This window comes from Phodopus roborovskii, unplaced genomic scaffold (genome assembly GCF_943737965.1).
Source record: "Phodopus roborovskii unplaced genomic scaffold, PHOROB, whole genome shotgun sequence".
Classification (NCBI taxonomy): domain Eukaryota; kingdom Metazoa; phylum Chordata; class Mammalia; order Rodentia; family Cricetidae; genus Phodopus; species Phodopus roborovskii.
In genome coordinates, this window is record NW_026126417.1 from 5,466,424 (window position 1) to 5,479,655 (window position 13,232).

Below are 13,232 nucleotides of genomic sequence, written 5' to 3' on the forward strand. Positions count from 1 at the left end.
GCCTTATAGAAAAGGGGCACTAATAACTCCTCCAGAAAATACTTAAAGCTCATAAACACTTTCAGCAAAGTAGCAGAATGCAAAATGCATATGTAAGAAATATGTTGCTTTTATCTATACAAAATGTTGGACATGCTAAGAAAAATTAGGTAAACAATCTCATTCTTAAGAGTTTAAAGAAATACTTAGGAATAAATTAACCAAGGAAGTGAAGAACCTTAAGACACTGAGGAAATTAATGAAGCTTTTAGAAGAGAAGACCACCATACTCATGATTAAATTAAATTAAATTAAAATAATAAAAATGACTATTATTAAAAGCCATTTATAGATTCAATGTAATCTTCATAAAAATTACCAATTGTGTTCTTAAAAAGATAAATATCAGACTAAAATTCATGTGGAAGCACTTAAGACCCTGGATGGACAAAATGATCCTAAGGAGGAGAAAAAAAATAGAGATATCGCAATACCTAAATTCAATTCTACTTGAAAGAAATAATAGCAGAAAACATTATGGTAATGGTACAAAACAGATACTTTGATCAATGGAGTAAAACAGAGGGCCCAAAATTATACCTACATAGTTACAGACATATGAATCCTTAAAGTTTATTTCTTTATTCTATGACATAAGTGTTTTGCCTCCGTATATCTCTGTGTAAGTGTGTGCCCAAAAGAGGGCATCAGATGCCCTGGGACTGGATTCATGGATGGTTGTGAATCATATATGAGTGCTGGAAATATAACATGTGTATTCTGGAAGATGAGCCAGTGATGTAACCACTGAGCCATCTATCCAGCCCGCAGCCACCTGATTTTAGACAAAGTTGCTAAAAATACAAATTTTTAGGAATGACAACCTCTTCAATAAATGATGCTGTGTAAACTGGAATTTAAGAATGAAATAGGATCTGCAACTCATCTCAACTCAAAAATCAATTTGCAATGGGTCAGAGACCTTATTGCAAAACTTGAAAGCCTGAAACTACTGCAGGAAGAAAGAACACTGCAAGGTATCGGAATCAGTAAAGACTGAATAGGACCCAAGTCACACAGGAAAAAAAGCCAACAACTGACAAGTGGGAACTTATGAAGTTAGAAAAGTTTCTTCACAGTGAAAGAATCAGTCAATTAAGTGAACAGAGAACCCACTATTGAGAGAAAAACTTTGCTAGTAATAAATCTGATAGAGACTGATTATCTAGACTACATAAATAAGCTAAAATAAAAGAAACTAAACTCACATAGTGGAAGAAGAGAACCGACTCCCTTAAGTTGTTCTCTTTGCCACCACAAATGAGCCATGGTATGCAACTCACACACACACAAAACAATAATAAATAGATATGCTCAAGGATAGATTGTGTGGTCACTTCGATACTGAATTTTTTAAATAAAATCTAATATCTCTTCCTGTTCACCTGAGTTAACCCAGAATAGAAAAAAATGTAACTTAATATAATAAAAGTGACATATGACAAACCTGTAGCCAGTACTGTATTGTAGGAGGAAATTCAAAGCATTTCCACTAAAACTAGAAATAAGAGAAGGGTATCCATGTTCTCCAATCTTACTCAATGGAATAGTAGAAGATCTATCCATAACAAAAGCAAGAGAAGCAAATGAAAGGAGTACAGATCTCCCCAGCACTGGGATTGCAAATAGACGCCAGACTGGCTGACTTTCTATGTTCTGGGGATTGGATTCATGTCCTCATGCTTACAAGGCAAGCATTTAGCCAACTGAACTATCTTCCCAGCCCCTACACAGTGGAGTTTTGTTCAGATGTGAAGAAGAATGGAATTATGCCACTTGCTAGAATATGGATAGAACTAAAGGGAGTTTGATAAATTAAATAAGCCAAGCACAAAAAGACAAATATTGTAGGTTTTCTCTCCTTTGTAGATCCATGTTGGATATAGATATATAAAACCATATTCACATGAAAACAGAAGGGATACTCCAAGAAGGGGAGAGAGGAAACTAGCAGAGAGGCAAAGTGTGGGGACGGGGATGTCAGGTCTTCGGGTGGGTCTGGGGAGTGGATGTCATTGGAATATGTAGTGCAATGTTGTACTCTTTGGCCTTTTTGAAGGGCTGGCCACCTACATTCCAAATAAATCACACATGGAGGCTTATTCTTAGTGATTAATGCCTGGCCTTAGCTTGGCTTGTGGCTAGCCAGATTTTCTTAAATTAGCCCATCTACATTTGCCCTCTGGACTTTTATCTTTCTTACCTCTATCTTACTTTCCTTCTTACTCTGTGGACGGCTGGGTGGCTGGGTGGCTGGCCCTGGATGTCTTCCTCTCCTTGTTCTCTTGCTCTTTTCTCCTCTTCTTCAGTTCTTCTTTTGTTCATACTCTGTGCCTGCCAGACCGGTCTGTCCTTGCTCCTGCCTTGTTATTGGCCATTAGACCGTCAGGTGTTTTAGGTAGGCACAGAAACACAGCTTCACAGAGTTAAACAAATGCAGCATAAACAAAAGTCACACACCTTAAAATAATACTCCCCAACAGGAGTCTATGAAACATACTGTCTTTATGGAACTCATTATATAGCACAATATCTATTTACCCTGTGTGAAGATGTATCACTGTGATTGGTTTAATAAAGAGCTGAATGGTCAATACCTAGGCAGGAAGAGGTTTGGTGGAGTTTTGGGGACAGAGAGGTCTCAGGGAAGAAAGGCAGAGTCACCAGCCAGACACAGAGGAGGTAGGCCATGCAGGAGGTAAGGGCCACAAGTCACATGGCAGCAAATAGCTTAAAATAAATGGGTTAATTTACATTATAAGAGCTACTGTTTGACAAGCTTAGGCTAAGGACAAACGTCTATAATTAATAAGTCTCTATGTCATTTTGTGTGTGTGTGTGTGTGTGTTGTGTTGTGTGTGTGAACTGGCAGCATAAAGGAAAGTCAGCCACATACGTACACATAGGCCTGAGAAAGCTTAAAAGGTTGGAATACTGAATAAGACATAACTTCCCGGTGACCATGGTGTCTTGGATAGGCTGGGAGGTCTACAGATATGTGGCTCCCAGTCATTGCCTGTATTCCAGCCACCAGTGCCATGTGTTGATGCTATACTCTAAGCAGAGCCATGTGGTGGCTAACATAGTAGTTTAAGATTTGTCTCGCATGGTCAGAGAACACTAAAGGTGCTCAGTAAAGACAGATCCAAGTAGAAAAAAAAATGTGTGTAGACTTAAAATCAAAAGAAAATATGCATAAAATACAGAAAGTCTGGATCCTATATGATGTCTTGTTGACTTTTAAGTTTCTTTTATTGCTGATGAGTGAATGACAGGTGCTAAGAGATATGGGATTGTAAGAGGGACTGCTGAATTAAACCAGCCTAAATATTCTAGGACTTTTAAAATGGAATTTTAAAATTGTATAACATTGGGGGAGAGGTTATGCTTTGGTTTCCACAGGAAATGAAAGACTGGATTCTTTCAAGGCTTGATTAGGGCAGACCTGGAAATCTTGCTCACAGATATAAAGATATAAACAAACAGACAAACAAAAAAACTACAAAATAGGTGACATATATTTTACCTGATCAACAACAACAAAAAAAATCATCTTTGGTTGGCTTGTGTATAACACACAGTCCATTCTTGTGTTGATGCAGATATGTATGTTGCCTTTGAAATTTTGTGTGTTTTCAGAGCGAGGGGGCCAGAAAACAATGAAAGCAGGTAGTCCTGATGATCCAGCCTCTCTATGTGCCTCTGTTGAAGCATCCTCAGAATTCTATATTCAGGACAGCTTCAAGGCTCCTGATTGAGATAGTGTAGCCTCATACTATTCTATCCAGGACTGAAGGTAAGCCTTGCACTTTCCCTTTGTATAGAAACTGGACAAAAAGTTTTACAGATCCCATGATTTGACCACTATTTTAATTTTCTCAGGGTCCCCCAAAGATGCCATTTCTCACAGACAATAGAAATCAGTTTAGACAAAACAATACCCACATTCCCAAGAGGTGGAGCAGGTGGGTGGGTTTTGGTCATTTAATAGGTTTTAGATGTTTGTCATGGTTTAGGGGATTGTTCATAAAGTGTTATTGGTTATGGCCAAGAAGGAAGCTAAACAAATGAAATTATATTCAGGGATCTCGTTCTGAAGGGAAAAAGGGGGATATAGAAAAAAAGAAAAAGGATGAGAATAAAGGGTGGTTTGTTGAGTCTACTTTTGAACAACCACTAGTCTCAAATATTTTACATTGGTATGGATTTTTGTATGTTGATATAAATTTTAGGGTAATTTTGTTAAAGTGTGTATATGTCTCTATTCTTACTTAAGGTATTGTACCTATGCAGCTCTTTTAAAAAATATAATGTGAAATTTTAGTCCTTGAAAACTATTTAGGATAATTTAAAAATGCAGGTTAATAGCAATCTATAACAATCAAACTTATAGTCATATAAGGTATGTTTTTAAAGCCATAAAGGCATACATTTTATATGTATAGGTGATCTTCAAACACTTAAAAGACCTATAGCATATGACATTTTTAAATGTTATAATAATATAAGGTTTTTTTTTTTTTTATGATAGTGAGACACATCTGATCCTGGCAGCACCAATTTACTTCAAATAAAGATGATGGGCATCAAAGAATCTTAATATGGAGCTTGCTTTCTTTGTGTTAAAAGACAGTCATTAGGAAAGAAACTGCTGACAGTATGCTGTCCAAACTGAACAAACAGGACATGAAAGAAGGCGACTGTCGAACTTTGCCAAGACAGGATAGGACAGTCCTTTAAAAGTCCTGCTTTGCGGAAAATTCTATCAGATATTATAGGCCTGTAGGGGAAAGATGGATGCCCTAGTGTTATAGAGGAACCTTGGTGCGAGTGACCAGGCAGGCAGATGCCTCTGTCATTTTCTAGTTTTAGAATTTACTTGCTCTGCATTTCCTGTGTACACAGCTAATGTTATATCCTTCTCAGGTCTTTGATGGTTTTATAGACTAGATAGTTATAGTTACAGTTTCCCTTAGTCATGATAGATAGTAGAGTAGGTGCAAAACTTTGGACTCATCAAGAGAGAATAGATAACTGAGTATTTTTCTCTGAATTTGACAAATACAAATGGATTGGACATTGTAAACATAATTATTGCCTGATAATTTTTCTTATCATTTATAGTTTTATAATATTAGAATTAAACCTTTCCTTTTTATTTGGAAAAAAAGGGGAAATTTTGCTAATTATTCCTTTACTGTGCAAAGATGTATCACTGTGACTGATTTAGTAAAGAGCTGAATGGATAATAGCTAAGCAGGAAGAGATTGTGTGGAACTTTCAGGGATAGAGAGGTCTCGGGGAAGAAGAAAAGAGGGAGTCACCAGAGCCTGATGCAGAGGAAGCAGAATATGTAGGAAGAGAGGTAAATGCCTGGATACACATGGCAGCATGTAGATTAAAATAAATTATTTAGTTTAAATTATAAGAGCTAATGGGACAAGCCTAAGCTAAGGCCAAGCTTTCATAATTCATAAGAATTCTCCATACTTTTGTGAGCTGGCGGGGAAAAAAAAAAGGTCTGGCTACCATAAATATATGCCAATAAAACTAAAATATAAATAACATGAGCCTATTTTGTGCTTTTGTGATTTGACAAATCACTTGCTCTCTTTGAGATACACTTTTCTGTTTGCTCATATACTTAATTCTTGTCTTTTAAATTCCAATTCATGTATTAACTCAGTCAGTTTGCCTTGATGTCTAACCATCCTTTCTGTGTAAGTCCAGCCAAAATCATGTGGTGAATAAATGAAAATACATGTTGAGAAAATTAGTAAGTGAAACATAGTAGTTCAAATGATTTTCAAGAAACATTTTATTTTAAAACTGACAAGTTAAAAAAAAAATCTATTTAAGGCGGGTGTTGGTGGTGCATGCCTTTAATCCCAGCACTGGGGAGGTAGAGGCAGGTGGATCTCTATGAGTTCGAGGCCAGCCTGGTCTACAGAGTGAGTGCCAGGACAGCCTCCAAAGCAATACAGAGAAACCCTGTCTCGGGAAAAAAAAAAAAAAACAAGGAAAAAAATGTATTTTAAACAACTTCTGACAGATAAAATTTTCTAATCCCATGAACAGGCTAACAGTAGCAAGAATGAATAGATAGCATGAAATAGGGAAATAGTTTTTTGAAGGTGCTTGGAATATAATAAACATCCTGCTAATTTCAGTTCTCACAGCAATTGATATTATTAATGTATATTTATGTCATGAAGCACTGGAAATAGCTGATGAAGGTTACAGAACTCCTCTGGTGGTGGGAAGAACAAATCCCAAGGCAATTTAAGACATGGCAGTGACAGGAAATTTGTTTCACAAATGTGACTAACATGGAGTTTCCTTCCTGAGAATGAGTTCACTACATAGCTTCTCTGCATCATGAACACTGCCTGGGACTGGAAGATAGCTGTTCACTGGAGTGAAGAAATAAGGGTCACAAAGCTATGTGATCTTCTAAATGAAGATCCAAAAGTCTGAGTCTATTCAGAAAACTCAAGCTAGTTCAGCTTTGGTGTTTTCATGCACTTATGTAAGTGTATGCATAAGTGAGGTGATGAAGGAAGGACATGGGAGGAGGTCCGTAAGAATTCAAACAGCAGACACATTGTCTAGAACTTTCTTTGAGAGTAAAGGAATGATGGCTAACAGCTTACACACAGATGTTGGCACAGTAATTATCTTAACAATTGATCCTGGGTTCCCTGTTAATGCCCAAGATTCTTTTTTAGAGGGTGATAAACCTTTTTGGCTTCCACATACTGTTTCCAAACATTCCTTGGCTTTTAAAAGGTTTTTTTTTTTTTATCAGAATCATATGTTTTTAAAACTTTATTTTTGCATAGTCTCTCCCCCACTGTCTCCCTGCTCTCCTCTGCTCTCTCTCTCTCTCTCTCTCTCTCTCTCTCTCTCTCTCTCTCTCTCTCTCTCTCTCTCTCGTGTGTGTGTGTGTGTGTGTGTGTGTGTGTGTGTGTGTGTGTGTTATTAAAACCACAGAAAAGACAAAATAAGAGAACACAGACTTTGGAGAATGGTTGTATTTTAAATGTAAATTCAAGCAATAACTATTCAAGGGCCCAAAAGACAGACAACAAAATCTGCCAAAGGAAAACAGCCCCCAAATAGAATTCAGGATTCTTTACTAGCGCAATTCAAGTCAGTGACAAAGCTTGATCACACACAAGTATGTGGACACACATGAGGATATGATTATCTGTTGCTCACCATATTTTATTTAGGTGTGCTCATTTAGCTTGCCCCATTGATGCAAAACAGTGGAGGCTGTCTTAGTGAATCACTGCCAGAGTGGAAATAAGATTTGTTTCCCTCTGATTTCATCTTGTAGATGGATTTAGATCTCCTAGGCATCCAATGTTTTCTATACCCAAGGACTATCCTTGTTAGTAAATGTATTATGAGAAAGAACATTATGAAAGAATGGCCATGACTGACATAGTGCAAGCAATTCCCTTCTCCGGCTGCTGCTAACAGTTACTATTATCAAATGCCTTTGGACATTAGGTGTTATGCTAGGTATATGGAAAGCCAGTTCTGTTATTAACTAGCAAGTTAGCTTCTCTGTGCTAATGTTTTCTTGTTGAAAAAAAAAATGCTGATAAGAGAAAATATTTATGTAATAGGGTGATTGTAAAAACTTAGCAAGAAATGCTTTAAATAACAGGTACATAACAGATAATACGTTTCCAGTGTTCTGAATGTATGTGACAGTTGCGTAGCTTGGAGTGTTTGAGAGACTAATAGCAGTGGGATTAGTACCTGTCTCTAGCACTAGAGATGGTTTTTGGAAACTGACTCCCAATACTGGATTGTCTCAACCAGCTTTGATGCAGGGGGGGAGAACTTGATTGCCATACTTTGTTGATGCTGATGGGAAGCCTGCTGCTTTCTGAAGAGATGGAGGAGGGGTGGATGGGGCAGAAGAGATAGAAGAGAGGCAGAGAGGGAAGAAATAGGGAAGGGAGTGAAGGGAAACTGTGATTGGAATGTAAGCTAGATGAAAAATTAATCAATAAAAAGTGTCCAGTGTTACTATTACTTACAGCAATTTAATTCAACCACCCTTTGATGTAGAATTACTGATTCTATTTTACAGATGAGAGGATACTTAGCTTCAAACCTGCAGAAAACATGCTGTTACTAAGTAAATGATGGACCACTTAGACTCCAATCCATTTCTTCTTTCTTTTGACACTCTTTGCTTTTTTTTCTTTTTTTAGTATTTTTTATTATTATTTTCTTATTTTACATATTGTTCCCAGTTCCCTCTCCCTCCCGCCCTCTCATGCCCCACAACACCCCTCCCATTCCATTCCCCACCCACTCCCCAGGAAGGGTGAGGCCTTCCAGGAGGGATCATCTCTCCTGCTTTAGGCAAAGGGAGTATCCCTCCATGGGGAATGTACTCCTGAAGTCCTTTTGTGCACCAAGGATACATCCTTGTTCCACTGTCAGATGTCCAATAGACTGCCCAGGCATTCTAACTGAGAACCATGTCCAGAGAGAGGGTCTGGGTCGGTCCTATGCTGGTTTCCCAGCTATCAGTCTGGGGGTCTATGAGCTCCCCTTGTTCAGGTCAGCTGTCTGAGCAATAGTGGAGAGGCTACCTTAAATGTCCTTCCCTGATAATGAGATTGATAACTACTTTATATGCCATCCTAGAGCCCCTCATCCAGTAGCTGACGAAAACAGAAGCAGACACCCACAGCTAAACACTGAGCCAAACTCCTGGAATACAGTTGCAGAGAGAGGAGTGATGAGCAAAGGGGTCAAGACCAGGCTACAGAGACTACTTTTACAATGCTTCTTCAGTCTGATACATTTTCATTCTTACCTTGAATAGAATGACCTACGTTTCTGTGCCTCTGTTTTCTCATCTGTAATACCAGTGCCTAACTCCTGGATCTATTAGTGTCATTTAATAAATATCATTCTGAAGTTTGCCCCATCAGCATTCCTTTCTGAATGTAGCACTAGCTTCAGACATTATACACAAGGAAAACAAAGGTTTGGCTGCACAGTAAAGGAATAACCAGCTTGAACCTCATCTTTCACAGTGACAGGAACATTATATTGAAGGTCCTTTTAATCTGTTTAACATTTTATTTCTAAATCTCTCTTTGAACCTCTCTTGGAAAACCCTTACCATCTTTATGTAAGAACAACAGACTCAAACCACCTGAAATAACAGAAGTGGGGATTTTTAAGGGGAGATCTGTTTGTTCTGGAATACCATGAAAGCAGTCAGCTAATTCAGCAGATTAATAGCTTCAAAGCAGTGCAATTGGAGCAACTCAAAGCCAAAGCAATCCTCATGGTCAGCATGCAAATGTTAACTAACGGCTGGCCTGACCAGTACATCATAAAGCTTCATGAAATACAAGAGTAAAGTGAGGCCAGGGATCATATGGGGTCGTCTTGTGTCTGATTGTTTTAGCAGTTGTATTAGTAGTTGAGGCTCTGCAGTCCAGCTCAGGTTGTTAGTTCCAGCCAACTTTATCTTCCCCCTCCTCAGCCGACACTTTGAAATTCTTTTCTGAAATTCAGAGGACTAAACGGGGATACTGTCAAAAATAGTCTTGTCAGAACTAGCAAACCTCTTTATTTCTGCAGGGAATTAAACACCCAAGCCCTACTCAAAGGGCCCTCTTACCAAACATACCATCAGTGTTTGATTGAAAATGTTAGCAGAGGTGACCAGTGACCCAGATAATCCAAAAATAGTTTATTTGATTCTGAGATGTGTCCTGGAATTTGCATTTGATCCTGGATATATCTGGAGTTCTTGGAATAGGGAGCTGAAACAAAGTAATGAGCTCACTCACTGTTTAACCAGGATTTTGATTCCCTTTCTACCTTGAACTTGACCTCACCTCTACCTGCTTTCAAGTCCATCCAGAGTTGTGTTGCCCTATTCCAGACAAGCAACTTCAGTAGGCTAGGGTTTTGTTTTCTTTGTTTGTAACACATAAGGGAGGGAAATTTGCAATTAAGAATAGAATATGGCTGCACAATGTATAAAGCAAGAATCAGACAGGTAAGGGGTAAGCTTTGCTAGGTTTCTGTTGTTGCTTCCCCCCTGTGCAGACTAGTTAAGTGAGGTTTACACTGGTAAGGGATACACCGCATGGTGAGGCCGAGCATTCAGCCTATGGCTTGCTACACATTTATATTGAGGTTAAAAGAAGCCTTGCTATGTCAAGTCACAGGGTCAATTATCAATACTATAGAATCCCATAAAAACCATGTTTTAAGGGTATTTTCAGAAGAAAACACCAATGATTCATGACCCAGTGACAAACTATACATAGTTACTTTGTTGATATTGTTGCTGTTGAAAAAGAGTCTCATATATCCCTGGAATTTCTACATAGCACAGGATATTCTTGGACCTTTATGATCCTTCTGCCTCTACCTGCAAATAATTATAATTGTTTGCCATTAAGCTTGCTTTATATTGGTAATGAGGATCACACAGAGGACTTGATGCATGGTTGCAGGGTACTCTACCAACTCACCTGCATCTTTATCCCTACAGCATTGTTTTTAAAACTTCTGTTACATTTTTGGTGTGCATGTTTCCATGTGTGTGTGTTCACATGTACATGAACATGAATGCTTGAATAGGTCATAGAGTAACTTGGGAATTGGTTCTCCTGCTATGTGGGGGGTCATAAGAATAAAATTCATGTTGTCAGGCTTGGTGGTAAGTGCCTTTGCTGAGCTAGCTCACTGATTCCCCAAAGGGTTATTTTTAAGAAGCACACAATGTCTAATGGTCAAGAGATAGAAAACCATTTTGCTGTAACAGCCAGAAAACTCAATTTGACTATCAAAAAGCCCTTGGTCAATTGCCAGCAACATATTTCCTTATATTATCTAGAATATAACAAACACCAGCTGCTTGCTATCAGCAAACACCCCATGGTGGTACTTTTTAATGGTTATTTCATTATTCTATTCTATTATTTATCAAGAGCTTTCATGTTTAATTTCTAGGACTCATTGTCTATAACATCTGAATTCAATGCCTTGAAGAGCCTTGTCTGACCAAAGGCAAACACAAAACTTCATAGTAGCAGTAAATGATGCAGGGGATATTTTAACATTTATCAATACCAACAATAACTTGAAGGGTATAATTCAGTAGGTGTCTTCAACTACAGTGTTATCTTGAGGGTAATAGCACTATCATCTAATATTTGTGTTCTTTGGAGTGGCCTATGCATTGACCCGAGTTCAAATCCCCAGAACCAAAATAAAAAGCTAGGACAGTGTGGTGGTTTGAATGGAAATGGCCTCTAGGGGATCATGTATTTGCAGGCACAGCCCCCAGTTGATAAACTGTTTGGGAAGGATTAGGAAGTGTGGTGTTGTCAGAGTAGGTATGGCCTTGTTGGAGGGAGTGTGTCACTGGAGGTGTGTTTTGAGGTTTCAAAATCACAAGCAAGATCTAGAGTTTCTCTTCCTATTGCCTACAGATCAGGATGTAAATCTCTCTGGTACTCATGCTTCCCACCATGATGATAATGGCTTAACCATCTGAAAGTATAAACAAGACCCAATTAAATGCTTTATTTTGTAAGAGTTGCCTTGATCATAGCACAGCATAGAACACTTAAGACAGCATGGTTACATTTGCCTGTAACACTAACATTGGAGAATAGAGATAGGCAGAACCCAGAAGAATGGATAAAGAAAATGTGATTAATTTACACAATGGAGTACTACTCAGCGATAAGAAACAATGACATTGTAAAATTCACAAATGGACAGAACTAGAAAAAAAAAATCTTGAGTGAGTTAATCCAGAATTTATGTGGATTGCATTGAATCTGTAGATTGCTTTTGGTAGGATTGCCATTTTTACTAAGTTGATCTTACCTATCCAAAAATGTGGGAGATCTTTTCTGTTATCTTCTTTAATTTCTTTCTTTAAAGACTTAAAGTTCTTATCATACAGGTCTTTCACTTGTTTGATTAGAGTTACCCCAAGATATTTAATGCAATTTGTGGCTATTGTAAAGGGTGATGCTTCTCTGATTTCTTTGAAGGTGTTCATCAGTTGTAGGAGTTCCCTGGTAGAATTTTTGGGGTCATTTATGTAAACTCTCATATTATCAGCAAATAGGGAGAGTTTGACTTCTTCTATTCCAATTTGTATCTCCTTGATATACTTTTGTTATCTTAATGCTCTAACTAGAACTTTGAGTACTATATTAAGTAGATATGGAGCCTAGAAGAATCATCATTAAAGAGACCAGAGAGACTTTACCCAGCAACTGATGGGAGCAGACACAGAGCTCACAGACAAATATTAGGCAGAACTTGGGGAGTCCTGTGAAGAAGGGGAGGAAGGGTCAGAGGAACCAGAGTGGTCAGAGACACCACGAGAACATGGCCCATAGAATCAGCTGACAGGGACTCAGATATCAGGGAGCCTGCAGGGTTCTGAACTAGGTCCTCTGCATATGTATTATGGCTGAGTAGCTTGGTTTTCTTGTGGGGACTCCTAACAGTGGGAACGAAGGCTGTCTCTGACTCTATTACCTGCTTGTGGGACCCTTTTACTTCTACTGAGTTGCCTTGTTCAGCTATGATATGATGGTATATGCCTGTTTTTTTTTTTTTTTGTTTGTTTGTTTTTTTCCTTTGTAGCTTGTTATACTGTTTGGTTGATGTCCCTGGAGGCCTGCTCTTTTCTGAGGGGAAGGGGGAGTTAGTTCTGGGGGAGGGGGAAGGAGAGAAGGGAAAACCTGCCAACTGGATGTAACATATAAGGTTTGGCTTTGCAAAGCTTTGTATAAATGTTCCATAGTAGCTAAAAGACATAGGCTGCTGAAACTGACCTAAGTGTCTCATAATCATATTTGGAGGCCTATAGTTATATAGTCAAGAGGAATGAAATGAGACAATCTAAAAGCTGAGTACTTTTGCAGTTAACATACTGCAACTCATCCCCCAGGAGGAACAAGCATGCTAAAAATCATTGTACAGCACTCACCCAAGGATCTGTGTTATGATAGTCAATGCTGTGGTTGGAGCAAGGGGAAAACCTTAGAGGACCTTAGAAAGGTTGGAAGCAGAGCTGCCATGAAGATAAGTAGTAGGGGGATAAGATTAGACAGTGACCAGACAGGAAGCTCATGTGGTGATCTAAGTGAGAAAGGACTGGTGTG